The sequence below is a fragment of the Notamacropus eugenii genome, chromosome 1 (genome assembly GCF_028372415.1).
Source record: "Notamacropus eugenii isolate mMacEug1 chromosome 1, mMacEug1.pri_v2, whole genome shotgun sequence".
In the NCBI taxonomy this organism is placed as follows: domain Eukaryota; kingdom Metazoa; phylum Chordata; class Mammalia; order Diprotodontia; family Macropodidae; genus Notamacropus; species Notamacropus eugenii.
The window spans coordinates 648,972,900-648,999,359 of NC_092872.1; the positions used below are offsets into that span (position 1 = coordinate 648,972,900).

Below are 26,460 nucleotides of genomic sequence, written 5' to 3' on the forward strand. Positions count from 1 at the left end.
CTGAGGAGGAATGTTTTTCACTACTCTCCTGGCCTGTGCTCTAGTCTTTGAGTGACCAAAACCACTCTTTTCTGCCCCGTAGCTGTGACAATGGCCCCTGCTCCTTTGTGGTCACACATTCTGCTATGCTAGTGCTCTTCCTTTCTCTGGGACTGTCACTCAGACCTGCAACCTGGATCTGAGTAGGGGCAAAACAAAAAGAATCCTGCCTTACTGCTAAAAAGAAACCCCTGTAATCTCTCTAACCAGTTGGTTTACCTCATTATGGTCTGTGAACAGAGAACTCTAAAAGCACCTGCTACCACCGCTAATTTAATGACTCCCAAGACCTGTGCCTCTTTTGTTAGCGTTTTGTCTGTGCTGGCATGGCCTACCCTGGATTGTGCTCCTTTCTTACACAGGCAAGGCAGACCTTTCCTGATATGATGACTGTGTTTTGTTGGGAAGTAATTTAATCCTGTCCCTTTTTTATGTGTCTTCTGCTGCTCTGTAAATTGTTTAATGGCTTTATTTAAAGGTGTTTGTGGGAGAACTCAGGTGAATCACTGCCTTTTCTCTGTCATCTCGGCTCCACTCTGCTGCTTTATCACTTGTTATTCAGAGCTCCTGCAAGATTATATCCCTCTTCTTATATAGTCCTTGGCTTGATATGGGAGGATTTTCTTTCTTTTTCTTCATTGTTGACCTTTCTAAATTTCGTATAGTTATCTCCTGGACTATATGTGGAAAAGCCAGGTCCTTCTCCACAGCCTTTCAATTCCAATCCTAACTAGAAGTCAATGAAAATTTACCTACAGAAAAAATTGCACTTAACTTTGAATAGCAACTGTGAGGAGAGCTTCTGGGTACCTCTAAATTTTACTTTCATATGGAATTTCATATTTTTTGTAATTTAACGTAATCAGCACTCTACACTCATCAGGATGTCTTTGTTTTCAAGACAAAGTAGAACTTTTTAAGCATAAAATAACTTTAATTATTATTGGTTGCTAAGAAGGCACTCTATACAAATAAGGAAAATGATATAAGGTTTTGCTTTTTTTCTCAATGAATGAGCAAATTAATATCCCAAATACGTCCCATGACAAAGACAGATAACAAGATTTAACAGAAGTTAAGACTGCCAGTTGGTTAGCATTTGATAAACTTGACTGGAATTCTATTGTCATTGCCATTGAATTTGGATCTTCAGTGGAGATCATTTAGTTCAAAATCCTAATTTTATGGATAAAAAAATTCACAGAAGTCCATTTTTAATACATATACTGTGTTATGGTCTGAATTGCTTTCAGTTATGATTTTGATAACCCCAGAGAGAAGAAAAAATGAATGAGTAAGCCAATGCAAACACAGTCATGTTACCTGACTTTAGGTACAAAGGTAAGTTAACCATACCCAAAAGATAAACATGTACACTGATTAATATAATATAAAGCTTTATCTTAAGCCAATTAGTTATTAAGTTGCCATAATGTTATTCAGTGATACATAAAAATGTACTGCAGCCTGAAATTACTTTAGCACCACAGGATTTATTTCTTTATTTTCTTATTCACCTAGACCTGAAGGACTCTACTGACACCATTGGAATATAGACTCCTTCCCTCTTGTTATTCTCTGGATATTCTCAGTCAAACTTTCCATAATTGTCTCCTAGATCTGGTACAAATATCCTTTTTCTTTTCATTATTTCATAGCTTCATACTGTTATAGATTGACAGATTCGGAGCTAAAAGGAGTATAAATATCCCTTGCAAAATCCCATACCTTCATTTTACATATGAAGAAAGTTAGATCTAGTGAGGTTAAGGGACTTAAGCAGCATCAACTTACCTTTTTCTCAGCATACTTCTCTGTAAAATGATGAGATTGGACTCAAAGATTCCTTCTAGCTCCAAATCTATTATTCGTGTGTGTGTGTGTGTGTGTGTGTGTGTGTGTGTGTGTGTGTGTTTATATTACTATCAGTCTAATTTCTGAACACTACCCACTACACCACATCATGGAAGATAAAGGGTCATGGGTTAGACAATAATTAGTAATTTTTAAATTAATAAGCAATCATTTTTTCTATCTCCCACTTCCCTCCTACCACTTATGACAAATATGAATAGTCAAATGAACCAAATTTCTATATTGATCTTTCAAAAATGTTTTTGTATTCTGCCTGTTTAATCCATCATCTTTATTTCAGGATTGGTAATATCCTTTATCTTCAGTGTGTTGAAATCATGACTAATAATACTCTTGATCAGACTTTTTAATTCTATTAAAATTGTACATTTTAAAAATGTTGATATTAGAATACAAACTATTCTCCTGTTTTTCTTTATTTTATCTTGTTGCAATTTATGCAAATATTTACAAACATTCTTTGAAAACATTCTCTGTTGTTATTGATTACATGGGTTGGGGTGGGAGATAAAATTTACAATTTCAATAAAATTCAAAACACAGAATGTTACAGTTTCGAACTCATGTACATTTAACCAAGATGACTCTGTTTCCATCTATCTAACATCTCATGGAATCTGAATTACAGATTCTCCAAAGAAAAGTTACTCCAGAGGTCATCTAAACATACACTAAATCTTGGACTGGTTCCCCATTGTGGTCAGACACAAAACAAAACTTTTCTTGGTAAATTTCAGCTACAGTTTTTTCTTTTCAAATCTGACAACCTTTCCATGTGCAAAACAAAGTCATGCTAACCCCAACTTAGTCTAATGAGCATAATTGTCCTGGATTGACCAAATGTGTTGACTGCATCATCAAATTCAAGTTATTGAGCTAGTATTCACTTTCCCTATTGCATATTGAAAATTTAAAATCCCTGATTGATAAATGGTCAAAGGTTATGAACAGGTAGGTTTCAAAGCAAGAAATTAAAGCTGTCTATAGTCACATGAAAAAAAATTCTCTAAATAAGTACTGATTAGAGAGATATAAACCAAAACAACTCTGAGGTACCACATCACACCTATAACATTGACTAACATGACAAAACAGGAAGATGATAAATGTTGAGGAAGATGTGAGAGAATTGGAACACTAACTCATTGTTGGTGGAGTTGTGAGCTGATCCAACCTCATTCTGGAGAGTAATATGCAACTATGTACAAAGGGCTACAAAAATATGCATACCTTTTGACCTGGCAATATTGCTTCTAAGACTATATTCCAAAGAAATCATAAAAATGGAAAAGAATCCCACATGTACAAAAATATTTATAGTAGCTCTCTTCGTGGTGACCAAGAACTGGAAATCAAAGAGATGATCATCCATTGGGGAATGGCTGAACAAGTTGGGGCATAATGTAATGGAATACTATTGTGCTATGAGAAATGATGAACAGATCTACTTCAGAGAAGCCTGGAAGGACTTACATGAACTGATCCTGAATGAAAGAAGCAAAACCAGAAGAATATTGTACACAATAACAAGCACAGTGTGCAAGAAATTTTTCTGGTGGACTTAATGCTTCACATCAATGCAAGGACCTAAAACATTCCAAATAGACTCTTGAGGCAAAATGCCATCCACATCCAGAGAAAGAACTGTGGTATTAGAATGTAGAATGAAGCAGAATATTTTCTCTTGTTTTATGTTTTCTTTTATTTTGACTTTTCTCATGGTTTCTCTCATTCATTTTAATTCTTCTATGCAACATGAGTAATGTGAAAATGTGTTTAATAAGAATGCATGTGTAGAACCCATATAAGATTGTGTTCCATCTCGGGGAGGTAGAAGGTAGGGGGAGAAGATCTAAGACTTATGGAAGTGATTGTAGAAAACTGAAAACAAATAAATTAATACTAATAATAAAAAAATTTAAAATAATTGACATACCTTATATTCCAAAAATCTTGTTGAGTCATTTTTCAGTTGTGTGCAACTCTTTCTGAATGCATCTAAGGTTTTCTTGACAGAGATACAAGAGTAGCTTATTATTTCCTTCTCCAACTCATTTTATAAATGAGGAAACTAAGACATACGAGGTTAAGTGACTTGTCCAGGGCATATAGGTTCTAAGTGTCTGAAGTTGAATTTGAACTCAGGTATTCCTGGCTCTTCGCCCTGTACTCTATTCACTGAACCATGAAGCTTCCCCTCAACATTATAGAAATATATACATACAAATCTCATTGCAAAATAAAGTCAGATATGTAATACTATGCTTATGTACTTTTCCATATAACCTGTAGAAATATCTTAGACTCAATCTTCACTCAGTTACACTATTTCTCCTTACAGACAAGTCTGCAATAACAGCATGAGAGAACAGTGTTGGATTTGCAGTGAGATGACACATGTTTTGTGATGAATGAAACCTCCACAAAAGACTGTTTTCAAGTAATTAATAATTAATTTATTAACTAAGCTAGCCTGTAATCAATAAATTAATTATCAGTGATTTTTCTCAGTAACTAAGGATAATAAAAAGAGACTTTGAAGCATCTTAAATCATCTTCTGACAGGGAACTCCTCTGACAAGTGACATTTACCCTTGATTGATGAACGTTTAATGAGGAGGTAGACTTAATAGCTTCAGCTCTTCCTGCTGAGAATGTGGTTTGATCATAAGTTTACCCACCTTCAGGGCATCTGGACAAAAGAAACCATCTCCATCTACAACTCTGTCTAATTTTCTCCTTCATGAGCTAGGTTGCCCTAAACTGTAGTGGAAGTGATCAAGGACAAGGGGTTACTGCTCTTCTTCCACATAAAGGCTCTCTAGGAATAGATTCTGTTTATACTCTAACCAGAAATTAGATTTTATATTTGTGTGGGATCTAGTCCATCCTAGTTAAAAAGTATGTGCTATAAAGGCTAGGACCAATTTTATCACTCAGTCGTGCCTTTCAAAAACTGAATGATCTTTTAAGGATTTGGGCCTTAATAGACATAGAAGGAAAAAGGTGGATCACAAATTAATAATTAGTTATTGATATCATAGTATAACATTAATTTATCTAATTTTAAAACCTTGTTCTAACATTTACATTATTCCTGTGGCCTTAAGAAAGTGATTTGTCCTCTTTGTTAAAAATTTAATTTTTTTCTAATTACATATAAAATGAGAGAATGCATGGAATTGATATAGGCTATACATATCTGGTCAGGCAAATGTGTGTATTATATACATGTATATATATATATATACATCATGCTATAAAAAAAGACAGACCAAAAAACAAGAAAGAAAGAAAAATAGAGTTCTTGATCTGCATTCATACTGGATCAGTTCTTTATCTGGAGGTGGATAGTATTTTTATCATGAGTCGTTAAGAATTGCCTTATTGCTGAGAATAGCTAAGTCATTCACAGTTGGTCATCAACAGAATTGCTTTCGCAACATAATGTTCTACTGGTTTTCCTCACTTCACTTTGTATTAGTCCATGCGAATATTTCCAAGATTATCTAAAATATCCTGCTCATCATTTCTCATAAGACAATTGTATTCTATCACAACAATATGCCACAACTTGTACAGTCATACCTCAAATGATAGCAATCACTTCAATTTCCAATTCTTTGCCTCACCCAGAAGAGCTGCTATAAATATTTTTACAGGTAGATTATTTTCCTTTTTTACATCTGTTTGGGAAACAGAGCTAGTAGCGGCATTGGTGGGTCAAAAAGTATGTAATATTTTCTACCATTTGAGGCACATTTCTAAATTCTAGATGGCTGCTACCACAGGTTCTCTGATCTGCTCTATAAAGGAAAGACAGTGTCAAAGGGGTTAACAATCCTTCTTCAGTTAAACATATATGTCCTTCACTAGTTCAGGGGAAAGTTCAGCACCCTGAAAGTGGAGCGACTACAGAGAAAATACAAGCAGAGATATTAGCACAAAAATCAGGGCTCCAACTCTGACAAAGTAATACACCACCTCCATACACTACCAGATGGGGAAGCAGCAACAACATCTTAGTAGTGAGGGGTGGGGTTCTTAACAAATGGCTACTCAGAGTCCCATCCAGGCAATCAAAAGATTCTTTTCTTAAACAAAACCCCCAAAGAAAAATGCTAATATCCCAGTATATGTAACAGTCTCAGCTCCTGGTTGGCTCAGAGTCAGTAGGTATGAAAACTACATGACTCAGCACAGCTGTGAACTGTCAGGGTTCAAAGGAGATCAGGCTTTCATATGTTTTCAATGAATCTGGTAAGCTGAACTACAAAGAAAACAACTAAAATCCCACTTTGCTTGTTCTTACAAACGGTTGAATCATTCATAACTCCAATAGTTCATTAGTGTTCCGATATCCACAAATCCTTTCCAACATTTGTCATTTTCCTTTTCTGTCATATTAGACAATCTGAAGAGTGTGAGGTGGAGTCTCAGAGTTGATTTGATTTCCCTTTCTCTGATCAATAGTAATTTGGATTTTCTTTTTTCATGTGACTATAGATAACTTTGATTGCTTTGTCTGAAAAGTGCCTGTTCATAACCTTTGGCTATTTGTCAGTTGAGGAATGACTTGTATTCTGATAAATTTTATTGTTATCTATGTACTTGAGAAATGATACCTCTATCAGAGGAATTTATCTTAAATATTTTTTTCAGTCCTCTGTTATCCTTCTAATCTTGGTTTCCATTGTTTTTTTTTCATGCAAAACCATTTTTAAATTAAGCAATCACAGTTCTCCATTTCATATCTCATAATGCCTTCTATCTCTTGTTTAGTCATAAATACTTCTCTTATTCGTAGATCAAGCAGACAAACTATTTTTTGGTCCCCTAATTTGCTTATAGTATCACCCTTTACGTCTAAATCAGGTGTCCATTTTGACTCTTTTGATATATAGTGTGAGATTTTGGTCTGTACCTAGTTTCTGACAACTGTTTTTTTAATTTTCCCAGCAGTATTTGTCACATAGTGAATTTTTTCCTAATCACTTGGATCTTTGGGTTTATCAAATGCTAGATTGCTATTGTCATTTACTACTTTCTATCGTGCATCTAATCTACTCCAGTGATTCATCACTTTGTTTCTTAGCCAGTATCAGATTGTTTTAATGTTTACCACAGTATAATATGGTTTGAGAAGTGGTATGGCTGAGTTAGCTTCCTATATATTTTCCCATTGTTCTTCAAAATTAAATTTATTACTTTATTTTATAGATGTATAAAATAATTTTGGGAGGTTGATTGGTATAGCATTAAGTAAATCAATTTAGAAAGAATTGTCATTTATATCATATTGCCTCAGCCTACACATGCAATTAATATTTTATCAATTGTTTATATTTAACTTTATTGGATTTTAACAATGTTTTGCAACTACACTCATCTAGTTCCTAGATTTGTCTTGGTAGGCAGATTCCCAAGGATTTTATATTGTTTTCAGCAATTTTACAAGAAATTTCTTTTTCTATCTATTGTTGATGGACTTTGCTGGTAATATGTAGATATGCTAATGATTTATAAGGCTTGATATTACATCTTGAGACTTTATTAACATTGTTAATTGTTTCAACTCATTTTTAGTTGATTATCTAGAATTCTACAATATACCATCATATCATCTGAAAAGAGTGATAGCTGTATTTCTTCATCCCTTATTCTAATTCCTTCAGTTTCTTTTGCTTCTCTTATTGCTATAGCTAACATTTCCATGACATTATTAAAAAATAGTGGTGATAATGGGTATTTTTGCTTCATCCCTGATAATAATGGAAAGGTTTCTATCTTATCTCCATAATAGATACTGCATGTTGATGACTTAAGGGAGATACTACTTTACATCTTAAGGAAAGCTTCTTTAATTCCTATGCTTTACAGTGTTTTTTTTTGTTGTTGTTGTTGTTGTTGTTAAACTACCTGCTGCATTTTGTCAAAACATCTTTCTGTGTTTATTGGAATAATCATAATTTCTATTAGTTTTTTGGTTAATTGTGATGCTAGTTTTCCTAATATTCAGCTAGCCCTTCATTGCTAATACAAACTCCACCTAATTATAGTGCTTGATCTCTGCAATAGATTTCTGTAATATCCTTGCTAGTATTTTGTTTACAATTTTTACATCAAAAATCATTGGGAAAATTAGTCTATAGATTTCTTTCTATTATTGCATTTTCTGGTTTAGGTATCACCACCATATTTGTGTTCTAAAAGGAATTTTGTTGATATGCTTTCTTTGCCTATTTTTCTGAATAGATTGTGTAGTACTAGAATTGTTCTTTAAAGACTTGGTATAATTCACTTGTAAATCAGTTTGGTCTTGGTGATTTTTTTTCTCTGAGGAAGTTCATTAATGACTTGTTTAACTGTTTTTCTAAGAAAAGATAATTTAAATACTATTTTTTCTATCATATTGATTTGGGAAATTTATATTTTCATAAATATCCATGCATTTTGCTTAGGTTGTTAGATTTTTTCACATTGGGTCAAATAACTCCTGGTTATTGTTTTAGTTTCCTCTTCACTGGCAGCAAACTCATCATTTTAATTTTTTGATCATTTTTGATCAATTTTTAATTTCATCTTTTTTTTTAAAGTCAGACTAATCAGTGCTTTATGTAGCTTACTGTTTTCTCATAAACTCAGCTCCTACTTCCGTTCATTAATTCTATGTTTTTCTTACTTTCAAATTATTAATCACTTCTATGATTTTTCAGAATTTCATGTTTTTTTTTTAAAGGGGATTTTAATTTGTTCTTTTTCTAATTTTGTTCATCTAAATGACCAATTAATTGATCTGTTCTTCTCTATTTTACTGATGTAAGCATTTAGAGATAGAATTTTTCATCTAAATATTGCTTTTCCTACATCTTATAAATTTTTGAATGTTGTCTTATTGTTGTAATTCTCTTAATGAAATTATTGATTATTTCAATGATTTATCTTTGATACACTCATTCTTTATGATTATATGATTAAGTCTCTACTTATTTTTTCATTTATCTTTCCATTATCTTTTATTGAATGTCATTTCTGTTGCATTGTGATCTGTAAAAATTGCATTTAATATTTCTGCTTTTTTGCATAGATTGTGAGGATTTGATGCACTTAATACATCTATTTTTGTGAAGATACTACTTACAGCTGAGAAAAAGGTATATTCCTTTCTATTCCCATTCAATTTTCTTCAGATGTCTATTTTATACCTAGCATTTCTAAAATTCTATTCATCTCATTAACCTGATTACTTGCTTGATTATTTTAGTTAGATTCACCTAGTTATGAGCAGGGTGAGTTGAGGTCCCCCACTAATATTGTATTACTGTATTTTTCTCCTGTAATTCATTTAACTTATCTTTTAAGCATTTGGATTTTGTACCATTTGGTGCATATATGTTACACAATGATCTTACTTCATTTTCTGTGGTGCCTTTTAGTAAACTGTAATCCCTCTGCTTATCTCTTTTAATTAGATTTTTCCCCTTTTCTCTGTCTGAGATCATGATTGTTACCCCTATTTTCTTTTATAGTTTACCTGAAGCATAATAGATGTTCTCCCTAACACTTACCATTAATCTGGGTATTTCTGTCAGCTGTAAGTGTGTTTCTTATAAACAACATGTTGCATGATTTGGGTTTTTATTCATTTTGCTATCCACTCCTGTTTTATATATGTTTTAATCCATTTACATTCATGGTTATGATTACTAACTGTGTATTTTCCTCCATCATATATATATATACATATATATATATACATATATATATATATATATATATATATATATATATATATATATACACACATATATATAGGGATATATTTATATCCCTTCTCCCTCATCTCTCTCTCTCTCTCTCTCTCTCTCTCTCTCTCTCTCTCCTTTCACCCTGTCTCTTCTCAAAAGCAGATTGCTATTAAAACAACTCTCATACCTATCAGATTGGATAACATGATAAAACAGGAAAATGATAAATGATGGAGAAGATGTGGGAAAATTGAAACACTAATGTATCATTGGTGGAGTTGTGAACTGATCCAGCCATTCTGGAGAACAATTAGAACTATGCCTAAAGAGATATAAAACTGTGCATAACATTTGATTCAGCAATATCACTACTAGGTCTGTAACCCAAAGAGATTATAACAATGGGAAAAGGACCCACATCTACAAATAATATTTATAGTAGCTCTTCTATAGGTAGTAAAGAAGTGGAAAGTAAGATTATGCCCATCAACTGAGGAAAGGCAGAACAAATTGTGTATGAATGTAATAAAATACATAAGAAATGATGAGCAGACAGACCAGAAAAACCAGAAAAGAATTGTATGAACTGATGCTGAATGAAGTAAGCAGAACCAGAGTAACACTGTACAAAGTAACAGCAACACTGTGTGATGACTTTCGTTGTTAGACTTAGTTCTTCTGTGGAATGCAATGATCTAAAACAGTCCCAAAAGTCTAAAGACAAAAAATTCTATCCATATTCAAAGAAAGAACTACGGAATCTGAACACAGATCGAGGCATACTATTTTATCTTTCTTTTGTGGCTTATGGTTTTTATTCTTTTTCATGACTTTTCCCTTTTGTTCTCATTCTTCTTTCACAACATGACTAATGTACAAACATGTTTCTTATGATGATATATATATATATGTATATATATATATATGTGGCCTATATCACATTGCATGCTATCTTGGGGAAAAGATAGTGAAAGGGAGAGGGATTTCAAACTCAGAATCTTATAAAAGCAAATATTGAAAACTCAAAATTAATTAATTTAAAAGTGTATTGTTTCTGATCACCTCCTCCCCCAAACATCGCTTCCTTCTATTATCACCCCTGTTCCCTTATCAGTTCCCCTCATATTTTCCTGTAGGGTAAGATATATTTTTATACCTGAGTTTGTATGTAATTCCCTCTTTGAGCCAATTCCACTGAAAGGTTCAAGTATTGCATTCCATTTTCCCATTTCCCCCTCCACTGAAAAAGTTATTCCTTCTCTTTTTTATGTGAGTTAACTTACCTTACTCTACCACTCCCTTTTCTGTTCTCCCAATGAGTCCTGCTTCTTTACTTCCCCTTACTTTCCCTTGCTTCTCCTTACTTTTTATTTGATATCAGCCCATGATAGTCAGCTTCACACCTGGCCTTCTCTCTGTGTACACTCCTTCTAACTGCTCTAATAATGTGAAAATTCTTAGAAGTTACAAGTATCTTCCCATATAGGAATGGAAATAGTCTATCTTTATTCAATCCCTTCTGATTTCTTTTTCCTATTCACAATTTTATGTTTTTTCTTGAATCTTGTATTTCAAAGTCAAATTTTCTATTCAATTCTGATCTTTTCATCAGAAAGTCTTCTTTTCATTAAGTATCCATTCCCCACTTGAAGGAATGTACTCAGTTTTTCTGGGTAAAAGATTCATTATAATCCTAGCTCCTTAGCTCTCCAGAATAGAATTATTTCATGCCCTCTGATCTTTAAAGCAGAAATTGTAAATTTGTTGTTATTTTGACTGTGACTATGAAATTTGAATTGTTTCTTTCTGACTTTGCAATATCTTCTCCTTATCCTGGGATTTCTGGAATTTGGTTATAATATTCCTGAAAGTTTTCAGTTTAGAATCTCTTTCAGAAGTTGATTTGTGGATTGTTTAGATTTCTATTTTACCCTCTGGTTCTAAGATATCAGGGGCACTTGCCTTGATAATTCCTTGAAATATGATGTCTAGATTCTTTTTGTCATGGCTTTTACATATACCAATAATAATTAAATTATCCCTCCTCACTCTATTTTCTGAGTCATTTGTTTTTGTCCAATGATGTTTTTCATATTGTTTCTGTTTTTCATTTTTTTGATTTTTAAAATTTATTTGTTTTCATTTTCCAATTGTCACTTCCATATGTTTTAACTATTCTCCCCCTCCGTACCCTCTCCCTCCTCAAGAAGACATGTGGTGGTTTCTACACGTGGTTCCTACACACATTCTTATTATATTTTCACTTTAGTCATGTTGCACAGAAGAATTAATATAAATGGGAGAAACCAGGAGTAAAACAAAACCAAAACATAACAAAGAGAAAATAGTCTGCTTCATTCTGCATTCCAATTCTGAAGTTCTTTCTCTGGATGTAGATAGCATTTTGCATTGAGTCCTTTGGAAATGTTTTACATCTTTGCCTTTCTGTGAATTGCTAAGTCTACCAGAAACAGTTCTCACACACTTGTGGCTGTTACGGTGTATAATATTCTCCTGTTTCTGCTCACTTCACTCAGAATCAGTGCATATAAGTCTTTCCAGGTTTTTTCTGAAGTCCACCTGTTTGTCATATCTTATAGCACAATAATATGCTCTTACATTCATATACCACAACTTGTTCAGCCATTCCCTAATTGATGGGCATTCCCCCAATTTCTAGTTCTTGGCACAAAAAGTGCTGCTATAAGTATTTTTGTATGTGAGCATCCTTTTCCCATTTTATTTGAACTCTTTGAGATAAATCCCTAGAAGCAATGCTGCTGGAACAAAGGGTACGTACATTTCATTGCCCTTTGGGCAGAGCTACAAATTGCTTACCAGAATGAGGCTGGATCATATCATAGCTCCAGGAGTAATGAATTAGTATTCCAAGTCTGCGACATTTTCTCCATCATTTATTATCTTCCTGTTTTCTCATGCTAACCAATCTGATAGACGTGATGTGGTACCTAAGAGCTGTGTTGATTTGCATCTCTCTAATTAATAGTGATTTAGAGCATTTTTTCATATGACTGTAGATATCTTTACTTTCTTCCTCCGAAAACTGCCTATTCATTTCCTTTGACCATTTATGAATTGGGAAAATGACTTACATTCTTGTAAATTTGACTCAGTGATCTATATATTTTAGAAATGAGGCCTTTATTGCAGACACCAGTTGTAAAAATTCTTTCCTAGTTTTCTGCTTTTTTCCTAATCTTGGTTGCATTGAGTATTTTTGTGCAAAAATTTTCAATTTAACATAATCAAATTTATCCATTTTGCATTTCATACTGTTTTCTATCTCTTATTTTATCATAAATTTCTCCATTTTCCATAAATCTGGCAAATAAACTATTCCTTACTCCCCTAATTTGCTTATATTATCAGCCTTTATACCTAGATCATATACCCAGTTGGACTTTGTTCTGGTGTGTGATGTTAGGCATTGTTCTCTGCCAAGTTTCTGTCACATTATTATCTAGTTTTCTAAGGACGTTTTGTCAAACAGTGGTGTCCTCTCAGATTCTAGGGTCCTTGGGTTTATCAAATAGTAGACTGCTGTAAGGTTTGACTATTTTGTCTTGTGTACCTAACCTATTCTGCTGATCTACCCCTCTATTCCTTAGCCAGTACCAAGTGGTTTTGATGATTGCTGCTTCATAATATAATCTGAGATCTGGTATGGCTAGGTTACCTTCTCTAACATTTCTTTTCATTAATTCCCTTGATACTCTGAACCTTTTGTTTTTTCAGAAGAATTTTGATATTTTTTCTAGCTCTAGAAAACAATTTTCTGGTAGTTTGATTGGTATGACACTGAACAAGTAAATTACTTTAGGTACAATTATAATTTTTATTATATTATCTTGGTATGTCCATGAGCAACTGATGTTTTTTCATCCAATAGTGTTTTTACTTAGATCTGACTTTATTTGTGCAAATATTGTTTTATAATTGTGTTCGTATAGTCCCTGAGTTTGTTTTGGCTCCCAAATATTTTATGATGTCTACTATGAGATTATATGAGACCTCTCTTTCTATTTCTTGCTATTGGGCTTTGGTAGTAATACATAGAAATGCTGATAATTTCTGAAGGTTAATTTTTTATCCAGTGACTTTGCCAAAATTGTCTATTATTTCAAGTAGTTTTATACCTGATTCACGAGGATTCTCTAAGTATATCATCATATTATCTGAAAAGAATGATAATTTCTTCTTTGTCTATTCTAATTTCTTTAATTTCTTTTTCTTCTCATTGCTAAAGCTAAAATTTTTACTACCATATTGAATAAAAGTGGTGATAATGGACATCTTTGTTTCACCCATGATCTTATTGGAAATGCATCTAGCTTATCTTCATTACATGTCGTGCTTGCTGATGGTTTTAGGTATTTACTGCTTATTATTTTGAGGAAGTCTGCACTTATTCGTCTTATGCTCTCAAGTGTTTTCTATAAGAATGGGTGCTGTATTTTGTCGAAAGCTTTTTCTGCATCTATTGAGATAATCATATGGTTTCTGTTATTTTGTTGTTCAATAATCCTGACACTTTTACTAATATGGAAACAGCCCTGCATTCCTGGTATAAATCCTTCCTGATCATAGTACATTATTCTCATGTTAAGTTGCTGTAATATTTTTTGCTAATATCTTATTTAAAATTTATGCATCTGTATTCATTAGGAAAATAGGTTTATAATTTTCTTTCTCTATTTTTGGATCTTCCCAGTTTAGGCATCAGAACCATATTTGTATCATAAAATGAATTTGGTAGAACTCCTTCTCCAATTTTCACAAATGGTCTATATAGTATTGGAATTAACTGTTTTTTAAATGTTTGAGAAAATTTATTTGTAAATCCATCTGGTCCTGGAGATTTTTTCCTAGTAAGTTCATTGATGATTTTCTCAATTTCTGTTTTTGAGATGTGGTTATTTAAATATTTTACATGCTCTTCTGTTTATCTGGTCAAATTATATTTTTTTAAAAATATTCATCCATTTCACTTAGTTTGTCAAATTTATGGGCAGGATATAATTTACTTCTTTATCTGTTTTGATTAGATCTATTTTTTTACTCTTGCTTTGTCTGAGATTAGGATTGCTACCCCTGTTTTGTTTTGTTTTTTTTGTATCAGTTGAAACCTTTTACCTTTACCCTGTGTGTATTCCCACTTCAAATGTGTTTATTATAAACAACATATTTTAGAGCTATATTTTTTTTGATTCATTCTGCTCTGTGATTCCATTTTATGGGAGAGATTATCCCATTCACATTCACAGTTATGATTACCATCTGTGTCTTTCTCTCCATCCAATTTCCCTCCCTGTTTGTGCTTTTATTTTTTCCCTTCTGCCCTCCCCTTCTCAAAAGTTTTACTTTTGACTACAACATAACACAATCTTCCCTTCCTTTTATAAGCCCTTGTCCCTTTCATTTCCCTTTTCCCTTACTAGTTCTTCCCTCCCCCCCACACACATTTTACCTTTCCTCTCCTACTGCCTGTAGGGCAAGATAAATTTCTATACATAACCGAGTATGTTATTCCCTCCTTGAACCAAATATGATGAGATCAAAGCTCAAATAATATTCATATCTCTCCCTCTTTTCCCTATAATATAATATGGTTTGCTGCCTCTTCCTGTCATGTAATTTACCATTTTCTGCCTCCTCCTTTTTCTCCTTCCATTACAATCCTTTCCCAGCCCTTAATTTGGTTTTCTGTCATCACTTCAGTTAATTTATACTCACTCCCTCTATGTGTGTATATCCCTTTTAAATGTCATAAAATATAGAATTCTCAAGATTAACAAATATCATCCTTCCATAGAGGGATGTAAACAGTTTGACCATATTGAATGACAAGTATGTTTTTTCCCCTCATTTATCTTTTTATGCCTCTCTAGAGTCTTGTATTTGAAGATCAAATTTTCTATTGGGCTCTGGCTTTTTCATCATGGGGGTCTAGAAATCCCATATTTCATTGAATGATCATCTCCTTGCCTGAAAGATTATGCTCAGTTTTGCTGGGTAATTGACCTTTCATAGTCCAACCTCCTTTGCCTTACAGAATATCATATTCTAATCCCTCTGATCTTTTAATATATTAAAGCTGTGATGTTCTGTGTGATCCTGACTCTAGTTCTTTGATATTTTAATTGTTTCTTTCTGGCTGCTTACAGTATTTTCTCCTTAACTTGACAGTTCTGGAGTTTGGCAACCATATTCCTGCAGTTTTCAATTTGGGTTCTCTTTCAGGAGATAAGCAGTGGATTCTTTATATGACTATTTTGCCCTTTGGATCTAGGAACTCAGGGCAGTTTTCCTTCATGATTGCTAGGAAGATATTGTCCAGACTCTTTTTTTCATCATGTCTTTCCCATAAAAAATAATTCTTAGATTTTCTCACTGTGATCTATTTTCCAGGTGACTTGTTTTTCCAATGAGATATTTTACATTGATGTTCTATTTTTCATTGTTTGGATGTTGTTTGATTCTTGATATTGCATAGAGTCATTAGCTTCTACTTGCACGATTCTAATTTTAATACATTTTCCTTCAATTCATTTTTTTAAATTCCTTTTCCATTTGTCCAATTTTCCCAGTGAAGGTTGTGCTTCCTTATCCATTTCACCAATTTCACTTTTAAAGGAGCTCTTCTCCTCAGTGAATTCTTTTTTCATTTTGTCAATTGTATTTTCAAAATCATTGGCTTATTTTTCTTCTACCTCTCTAATTTGGCTTTTAAAATTATTCTTTTTTTATATTTTTCATTGTATTTATTTATATATTTTTAGATTTTTGCCATCCATTTCCATAAAATTTTGAGTTCCAGTTTTTCTCCCCATCTCTCCCCTCCCCCCATCCCATAATACCTTGCATTTTGGTTACCCCTTCCCTCAATGTACCCTCCTTTCTATCACACCTTACCCTTCCTTTATCTCCAACTTTTTTCTTTTCTTGTAGGGCAAGATAAATTTGTATACTCCATTACCTATGTTCTTATTTCCCAGTTATATTCAATAATAATTCTCAACATTTGTTTCTAAAACTTCGAATTCCAACTTCTCTCCCTCCCTCCCTCCGCATCCCCACTGAGAAGACAAGCAATTCAATACAGCCTATATATGTGTCGTTTTGCAAAAGACTTCCGTAATAATCATGTTGTGTGATACTAAGTATGTTGTCATCTATCGTACCCTGTGCCCCCTTTTTTATTCTCTCATTTGACCTTGTCCATGCCCAAAAGTATTTACTTCTAGTTACTCCCTTCTCCTATTTGCCTTCCTTTCTATCATCCCCCTCACCCCATTTGTCCCCTCCTCCCCTGTTTTCCTGTAGTGTAAGATAGATTTTAATACCAAATTGAGTGAGCATGTTATTCCCTCCTTAAACCGTATGTGAAGAGAGAAAGTTTCAGTTTTCCTTTCTCACCTTCTCCCTTTTCTCCTCCACTGAACAAGATTTTTCTTATCTCTTTTATGAGTTATAGCCTGCCCCATTCCATTTCTCTCTTACTCCTCCTAATATTTTCCTCCCTCACCCCTTAATTTTTATTTTATTTATTTATTTTATGCATATCATCTCTTGTGATTCAACTCAACCTGTACTCTCTGTCTACGTGTGTGTGTGTGTGTGTGTGTGTGTGTGTGTGTGTGTAATTCCTCCACCTACCCACATATTGAGAAAAGTCTCAAGAGTTACAAATATTGTCTTTCCGTGTAGGAATGTAAACAGTTCAATTTTAGAAAGTCTTTTATGATTTCTCTTTCCTGTTTACCTTTTCATGCTTCTCTTGATTTTTATGTTTGAAAGTCAGATTTACTATTCAGTTCTGGTCTTTTTATCATGAATGCTTGAAAATCCTCTATATCATTGAATGACCATTTATTCCCTTGAAGTGTTATACTCAGGTTTCCTGGGTAGGTGGTTCTTGGCTTTAATCCCAGTTCCTTTGATTTCTGGAATGTCTTATTCCAAGCCCTTTGATCCGTTAATGTAGAAGCTGTCAGATCTTGTGTTATCCTGATTGTATTTCCACAATACTTGAATTGTTCCTTTCTAGCTGCTTGCAATATTTTCTCCTTGACCTGGGAACTCTGAAATTTGGCCACAATATTCTTAGGAGTTTCTCTTTTCGAGTCTCTTTCAGGAGGTGATTGGCAGATTCTTTCAATATTTATTTTACCCTCTGGTTGTAGAATATCAGGGCAGTTTTCCTTGATAATTTCATGGAAGATAATGTCTAGGCTCTTTTTTTGATCATGATTTTCAGGTAGTCCCATAATTTTTAAATTGTCTCTCTTGGATCTATTTTCCAGGTCAGTTGTTTTTCCAATGAGATACTTCACATTTCTATTTTTTTCAAACTTTTAATTTTGTTTTCTAACTTATTGGTTTATCTCATAGTCATTAGCTTCCCTATTCTCTCTTTTAAAGAACTATTTTGTTCAGTGATCTTTTGAACCTTCTTTTCCATTGGGCTAATTCTATTTTTTAAAGCCTCCTTCTCCTCATTGGCTTTTTGGACCTCTTTTTCCAATTGAGTTAGCCTGTTTTTAAAGGTGTTGTTTTCCTCAGCATTTTTTTTTTTTGATTCTCCTTTAGCAAGCTGCTGACATTCTTTTCAAGCTCTTCTATGACCTGAGCCCATATCATATTCATTTTGGAGGTACTGGAGGCTGAGTCCTTGACTTCCTCTGACACTATGCCTTGTTCTTCCTCACCAGAAAGGATGTTCACCAAGAAAGTAACCTTCTATGGTCTACTTTTTCCCCCTTTTTGTGGCATTTTTGCAGCCGGTTACTTGACTTGTGAATCCTTTGTCAAGAGTGCTCCTCCTCTCTGCAGTACTGTGCTCAAGGCTGAGATTCAGATCAGCCAGAGGCTTTAATCTGAGCTGCCTGGACAATGGACCCAGGCTGCTTCCTTGGCCGCTGTAGCTACCAGCCTCCTGCTGCTGCTGCTGCTACTGTTGCCGCCACTTGAGGATAGTGCTAGCAAAACCTCATTCCCCTCTTGCCCAGTTGGGAAAGCCTTCCCACACTGACTTTTGGAGCTTTCTTTGTCTTTTGTGGTTGAGGGTTGTGGTACTCTCCCTTCTAGGAATCCTGCCCCAGAGGTCTGTTCAGGTCCTGTTCCTCCTAGTGCTGCATGGCCATTGGGCTCTGTTCCGCTCAGTGTCCCATGAGATAGACCTTTCCTATTGGTCTTCCATGTTACCTTTTGTTGGAAACCTCTTTCGTTCTGTTGTTCTGTAACTTATGCTGCTCTAGAATTTGTTGAGAGTCATTTTTCACAGGTATTTTGTGAGCTGTGTGGGAAGTGCTAGAGTATATGCATCTTTCTACTCTGTCATCTTGGCTCTGCCCCCCTAAAATTCTTTATGAGCTCCTCCAAGAATACGTTTTGGGTTTGAAACTAGTTCATATTCCCTTTAGAGGTTTCAGATGTGAGTATGTTGTCAGGGCTGTCCCCTTCTGAATTTGCATTTTGGTCTTTTCTGCCCCCACAGTAAGATTCTATGTTCTTTGCTTCTCTGATTTGCTTCTTGGTCATGGTGATAGTCTTTTCCCTGGTTTTTAAAGTGGATCTCTGCTTCTGGGGCATAGAGGACTCTGTCCCACATTTTTTGTACTGAAAACTTGAGACCTGGTTGCTGGTTTTGTGTGGTGTGGCATCTGGCTTTTTCAGCTAGAAACTGTATAGTGTTGCTGCTTACCTGGTGCTGAGCTTGCTGTTCATTGCCAAGGCTGAGGCCAGGTGAAGTCTTTATGAATTTCCATGGGATTACACTGAATCTCACTTCGTGAGGTATGGGGGAGGAGTGATCTGGTCACAGAAGTTCTCCTGCCCTCACGTTGAGCAAAAGCACAGGGAGGCTCCACAACTGGTGAACCTCTATCTTCACTGGTATCTGTTCAATTTCCCTGCCTGTGCTAAGGCATGCCTGGGGTCATGGTCTTGGCACTTACAGTTTCTACCCCTCTGGGACTCAGGATCTCCTTCTGAACCACTGAGGTGAGGCTTGCTGGGATGCTTGTGGTTGTGCACTGGTCCCTTTCAGTTACAGGAATTAGTACTCTTTTAGTCAATCTCCCTAGCCTCTAGAGCTGAAAGATTGCTATTCACTTTCTACTGATTCCACAATTCCAGGACTTTTCCTGAGGAAATATTCTCTGGGTTTTTCAAGGACAACAAAGAGAGGGTGAGAACACTTACAGTTTTCTCCACCATGTTGGCTCCCAGAAGTTCAAGTAGGTGCCTTTCAGACATTTAATCTGTGGGTTGATAGTCTCAGGAGTGTCTGTTGCTCTTACTGTGGTCCCTGAATTTCTCTCTCATTCAGTTTCACTGGGTTCCTGTCCTGTGCTGATGTATTTGACCATCTGCACTGCTGCTTCTGCTTTAGTCTGCCAGAAACTACTCATGCTCTGCTTTGCTGTGGTGGATTCTGCACTGGTGCAACCTGTGTGCTCTTTGCTCCCCCAGCCCCCTTGATCTTCCAGCTGGAAATCTCCCACACTCTGTCACCTAGTGGATTCTGCGCTTCTAAAATTTGTTCAAATTCACTTTTTAGAGGTATCTGAAGGAATTTGTGGTAGAGCTGAGGCTCATCCCTGCTTTCACTCTGCCATCTTGTATTGGTCTCCAATTTCCCAGAAATTGCTGCTGATACTGCTTGCCTCTGATCTTGTGGAGATTCTTAAATTGTTATAATTCAGGCATATTATTCAGACATATAGCTACATAGAAATATATGTAGCACCTCCATAATAATAATTCAAGAGTCTCATCCTCACACACAATGTTTATATTATTTTTTCTGAATTTCCAATATTGTCAATACTACTGAGCAAATTTTTATTGAATGTCTACTGCTTGCAAAGTGTCTTAACACATTTCCTGTGTGGATAGTTGGAGAGAATCCTCCCTTTGCGAAAGACCCATTATAGTAAAAGGTACCAGTTTGGTTTTTAGTTTTGTTTTGTTTTTCTCATCTTATCCATGTTTGGGATTTCAATTCCATTAGGAACTTTTAACCTGTTATATTTGTACTTGTGATGTATACTGTGTTATCAAGAGGAAATTAAATGATTAAAATCAGTGTACAGTGGTCTTAATTAATTGTGCCATGAAAACAGGATATGGAAATGAAATATTCATGGAAAATTACAGTGCTTACAGCATGCCATAAGTTATATTTGCCTCACAGTTATTTAAAAGAGTGCTTATTCTAGCTGCCATGATCATATCAGAAAATATTAATAAAAGTGCAAATATCTTAGCTCTTTGTTCCCACATTAAAATGCCATGGAGAGGCAATAGAGTGAAAAAGATAGGCCAACTAATTCAGAATCAGTAAATCTATTGTTACTGTGGTGAAAATTGTTTTTGTTGTTCTAGGTGTTTGATGGGTAGAGCACTGCTCATAGAGTCAAGAAGACCTAAAACTAAATCCAGGCTCAGACACTTACTAACTTAGAAACCTAAGTGAATTAGCCTCTCAGGCTCAATTTTCCTAACTGAAAATCAAGATAATACTGCCTACTTCCAGGTTGGCAAGGATCCAATGAGATGATATTTGTAAAGTGCTTAGAACTGAGTATGGAGCATTGTCGGTGCTTAATAAATGTTTATTTTCTTCCTATTTCCTAATCCCATTATAGACATATTGATTAGGTCATACAGCAATTAACATTCTGGACCTTGAGTCAGAAAGTCCTGAATTTATTTCTCAGACAATTCCTACCATAAGTTCCTGATCAAATCACTTACCCCTTCCTCTTTCTTTATTTGTCAAAATGGGGATAATGATCACACTTGCCTCTCAGTGAGGCAAAACATTTGAATTTCCCAATGGTCAGATTTCCACTGTTGAATAAGGCAACACTCTGCCTTCTTGTTTTAACTATCACAATCTTAGCAATGTTCTTCTTGTGGTCTGTTCAGTGCAACATTTTTCCATTTTTGGTGCTTTTTGTTGGTGATATTTCTGTTTAAAATGTCCTCCAAGGATAATGGTAGAGTTCCTTAGTATTCCTAAGTGCAAAAAAGATTGTGATGTGTCTTTTGAAGAAAACACATGTATTAGATCAGCTTCATTCAATCACAAAGCATAGTGCTTTGGATCATGAATTCAATGTTAATGAATCAACAATATGGTACATCTAGAATAAAAGAAGAGGAAATTTGCTGATTTGTACTTGAGGCCACTCCAGAAAGTACAAAAGTAAATGCTGTGACCAGAATTGTTTGGGAAACTAATCCTATATTTCCCCTAGGAGCAATGGTTCAGTACTTATAAGTTCAGGGTTTGGTTGTGACTTCATAAATGGAAATCCTAAAAGGGTTGTACAGTAATCTGGATCTTTTGCAGATGATATAAATAAACAACTTCTTGGGACCAGAGATGAAATTTAGAGAGTCTTGGTTGTTTTCAAGGAATTGCAAAGCCTTTTATTGACTACAAACTTTCTATGACAGTAAAAAGCCTATCCTTTCAATACAGACATTTTATCATTGATGCTTTGTGATTATAACTGGAGTACTAGTGCTTCCAAAGAACAAAAGTTAAGCATGATACAAAAGGCAATGAAAAAATGGATAGTGCCTGGAGGAGGCTGCAGCATATAACAAATGAGGAACTCTGAAAGTAACAAAAAGTGTAATACTTAATGAGAGCTGTTGTTTCTAGAGTGCTGTAAGATTTAAAATGTTTTGCAAATATTCCATTTTTATTCTCCATTTTTATTACTGAAACAGATACACAATAAGAAAAAGAAACATTATAAACTTAAATACTGAAACAAATACAAAAGAAGAAAAGCTTGTCATGTGCATAGCAGGATATAAGAGGGGATTCAAAATATATAACAATAAATTTTGATTTCAAGATAGTCTATAAAATAAAAACCCACATGTTGGGTAGGGAGCTGTCCATCTTTTCTTTACATCCTTGTCAGTTTTCTTTTGTCCCTCACCTTTCTCTCCCACCCCAGAAGGCTATAATTAAGGGTGGATATATTTATGTATAGATATATAGACACACATATACAAATATACACACATACATACATAGAAATATACTTTCCCTAATGAATTCTACTTCTGATTTTTGTTCCTATATTTGTATGAATCTCTTGTTTCCTATTCCTCTGAATTCCTCTACTTTACATGTACCTGTTACCTTACCCTACTATTACTTAAAATAGCCCTCCACCAAAGATCCTTCCCTTTTCCTCCCTTTCCCATAGATCTAAATAACATTCTATACTTCTCTTTGACCTATTCCCAACCTTCCCCTGTAGAGATACTTCTTTTATCCTCTCGCCATTTCTATCTCCTTAACATTTTATTTTTTTTAATTTAGAAGACTTTTATGTTCTTCTGCATATAGATACATTGTTCCATATTGAACCCATTTCCAATGAAAGTATGTTTCCAGAACAACCCTCCTCTCCCATCTAATTCTTCTGTCTGTTCTTCCTCTTACAACTCATTTGAATAAAATATTTACTCTTTTAGCTGTTCCTATGTGGTTTTATTTGTTAAAGTCATATCATACTCAGGTATACCCTAATCCTTTTACAAAATGCCAAATTACTAATAACAACCTCAAACATACATTTTACATACATAAAGAGTAAATAGTCTGTCCTAATTGTCCTTGTAATTAGTCTTTGGTATGTACCTTATATTTCTCTTGTTTCTTGTATGTAAAATCCATTAAATTCAAGTTGTTGGGTTTTTTTAAGCAATGTTCTGGAAGTCTGACAATTCATTAAATGTCATTTTTTTTTCATTCAGAATTACAATTAACTTTGCCCAGTATGATATTTTTTGACTGGAAACCCAGTTCTTTTGCTCTGATATATAGTGTTCTAAGATTTGTGTTGCTCTTGCTCTTCTAATTGTGGCGACACCATATTTAAATTGTTCCTTTTTTTCTTGTTGCTCATAATATTTTATCCTTGAGCTGGGGTTTTTGGAATTTGTCTATAATATTCTTGTGGGTTTCCCTCATAACCTTTCTTTCAGGGAGTGATCAGTGATTTTTTTTTCTATTTCTTCTTTCCCCTTTTGTTCTAATACTTCAGGAAAATTTACTTTAAATATTTCTTGTATTATTGTATCTAGATTCTTTTTTTCATCAAAACTTTCAGGTAGTGTGATTATTCTTGTATTTTCTCCTCTGGATCTGTTCTCCAGGTCAGTTTTTCTTATGTTCCACATTCTCTTTTTCATTCATTATATTTTCTTTTATTATTTTTTGATATATTTTATGATATCATTGGCTTCCCCTTTGCCCAATTCTGATTTTCAAGGAGTCATTTTTCCTTAAGATTCTGGATCTCTTTTTCTAATTGATTGGCTGACTTTTCATAACATTATTTTTCTTGAATTACTTTTTTATCTTGTTTTTTCCTCCTTCTCTGCCATTTGATGTCTAAAGTCTTTTTTAAGTTCTTTTGTAAATGCTTTTTGAGGAGGTGACCGTTTGGCATTACTCATTGGGGGTAGGAGATGGTTTCTTTGCTTCAGTATCCTCCCCTGAAGATAAAGCCAAGTCTTCTTTATTCCCACAGTAACTCTATATGTATGGATTTTTTTCTCCTTCACCATTACATTGTTTGCTTTTTTAAAATTTATAGCTCAGTTTTTATAATCACCTTTAGTCTTGGCATATGAGAGATGGTGTCTTGAGAGATGGTATCTCTGCCCACAGCTCCTCCTTCAGTTCCCTCTTCTGGCCTGGAACTCTAAAAAAGACCTCCAACCTCTTGTAATTGCCCACAGTCAGTGATGTCTCCAACCCACTGCTTCTGTACTCACCTGGAACATCAACCTCAGCATTAGCATCTCCACAGCACAGCAGAGTCTGATGTTCCTTGTGAGAAGAGGTTCCCTTGATCTTCCCTGTCTCAGACCCTACAACAACCCTCACTGTCCCAGGGGTAAACGTTTCTGTATCCGGGTCCAAAGCAACCTTCCAAGTCATCTAATCCTATGACTTTAGGCTTGTTTTTTTTTGTTTTGTTTTGTTTTTAAGGGAGCCTAGGACCTAACTTGGAGGTGTTCACTCTTCACAGGGATCAGCCTCATCCTGAGACTTTTCTTCAGAGCTTCTCTGATTGTCCTAGAAGGACCCCTGTTTTGCCCCTACTCTCACTTATTTTTATCACTTTAAATTCACCCTGAGGCACTGTTTCATCTCTTTTATGGGAAAAAAGCTTGAGAGCTTGGAATTTTCTAATCTACTCTGCCATCTTCCCGGAATCCTCTCCCCAAAATATTATCTCATTTTATCCTCCTCCAAACCTTGAAAGTAATGTTATCATTTAGATAAAAGACAGTTTGGCAAAGACTATATACCCCTTCTTAGGATATTTTCAAATATATAATTTTAAACATAAATCAATATAAATAAGCATACATATGTTATACATGTATATATTCAAACCTCCTTATTCATGGATTACATATTTGCAAATTCATCTACTCACTATTATCTATGGATAACCTGCAAATTTATTTGAGAATTTCCTTATTACAAATAAATTTTAGTCAATAGGTGAATTGACAGATATGGAATCTATACCATATAATACATAATATGTACACACGTACACGTCTCCAGAAATATTCACCTAGACACACAAGATCCTTGCTGTGTTCATTGTTTGTATACAAAGAAAATTTATCTGATCCATGTTTTTCTTCCTTCTAGGAAAGGAGTTCTTAACCAGCAGTCCTTGAATTTTAAGAAATATGTTGATTAGTGTATTTAAATTTAATTGATTTTCTTTGTAATCTTACTTATTTTACCTTATGAATTTAGAAACATTAATCTAAAGAGTGTATAGATTTAATCATATGGGTCCATGCCCCCTCCCATTCCACTCCCCAAATAGTAAGAACTTCTCTTCTAATGAAATTATCTCTGCACCAGCAGTTTTGTTATCCAGCCTTTGTAAATGATCTAATATATTTTGTCTTTTATATGATAGATTCAGGTAGACCCAGAATAGAAGAACAAAATTCTTTGTGACCTTAGCACTTGGCCCAATATTTGGCATATGATGTAGTTGTTGTTTACCCTTCTCTTTCAAAGAGAACCAATGACATGATGGGTTGAAACTGAATTTAAATGAGGCATAGTTGAACGCAATTTTCAACCTCACTCTCTCCTCCTAAGTCTCTGAAGTCTATTGGCCAGTCAAGATGACTGGTTGTATAGCTCAGTATGCAGACCTTGGTGTCTTTGATGTTTGACCAAGCTCTAAGCTTCCTTCATGGCCATTGGATAAAATTCCACTGGGAGAAGTCTTCAAATGATTGAGGGTAGACCTTCCCCTAACTCACTAATAGATTTAAGGCCGAGCTATTACTCGTTATCTGGCTTAACATGTCTGCTGGGACAATTTACCAACGTATAGTCACTGCACATGCTACAGCTTCTTGGAGCCATAGATGACCATTGAATGAAGGTGGATATCGAAGGTGAATATCAAAGGTGGATAAGTAGCCTTGAAAATGGCTCGGAAAGCCCTCACATCAGAAGTTCAAGTCCTTCCTGAACAAGTCATATAACAAGTACTTAGCATATAACAAGTACTTATTAATGCCTTATTGACTTACTGACTTCTCTGCTTTAAATAGGAGCCATATCTAGGTGGGGTAATTAGAATTTTGCCCCAATGCACTGAATTTAGAGAATGTAAAAAATTCAATGTTCAAATTAAGCAGTTGAAGCAATTTTTAACACAGACTTAGAAAGACTAATTAGTTAAAA

At 34.6% G+C, this 26,460-nt stretch overlaps 1 pseudogene; it reads right to left on the bottom strand.

The window, feature by feature from the left end:
• The window catches only part of LOC140519442 (DNA helicase B-like), a 124,750-nt pseudogene extending 100,084 nt beyond the window's left edge, over positions 1-24,666 (bottom strand).
• Between the last annotated feature and the right edge of the window lie 1,794 nt (positions 24,667-26,460).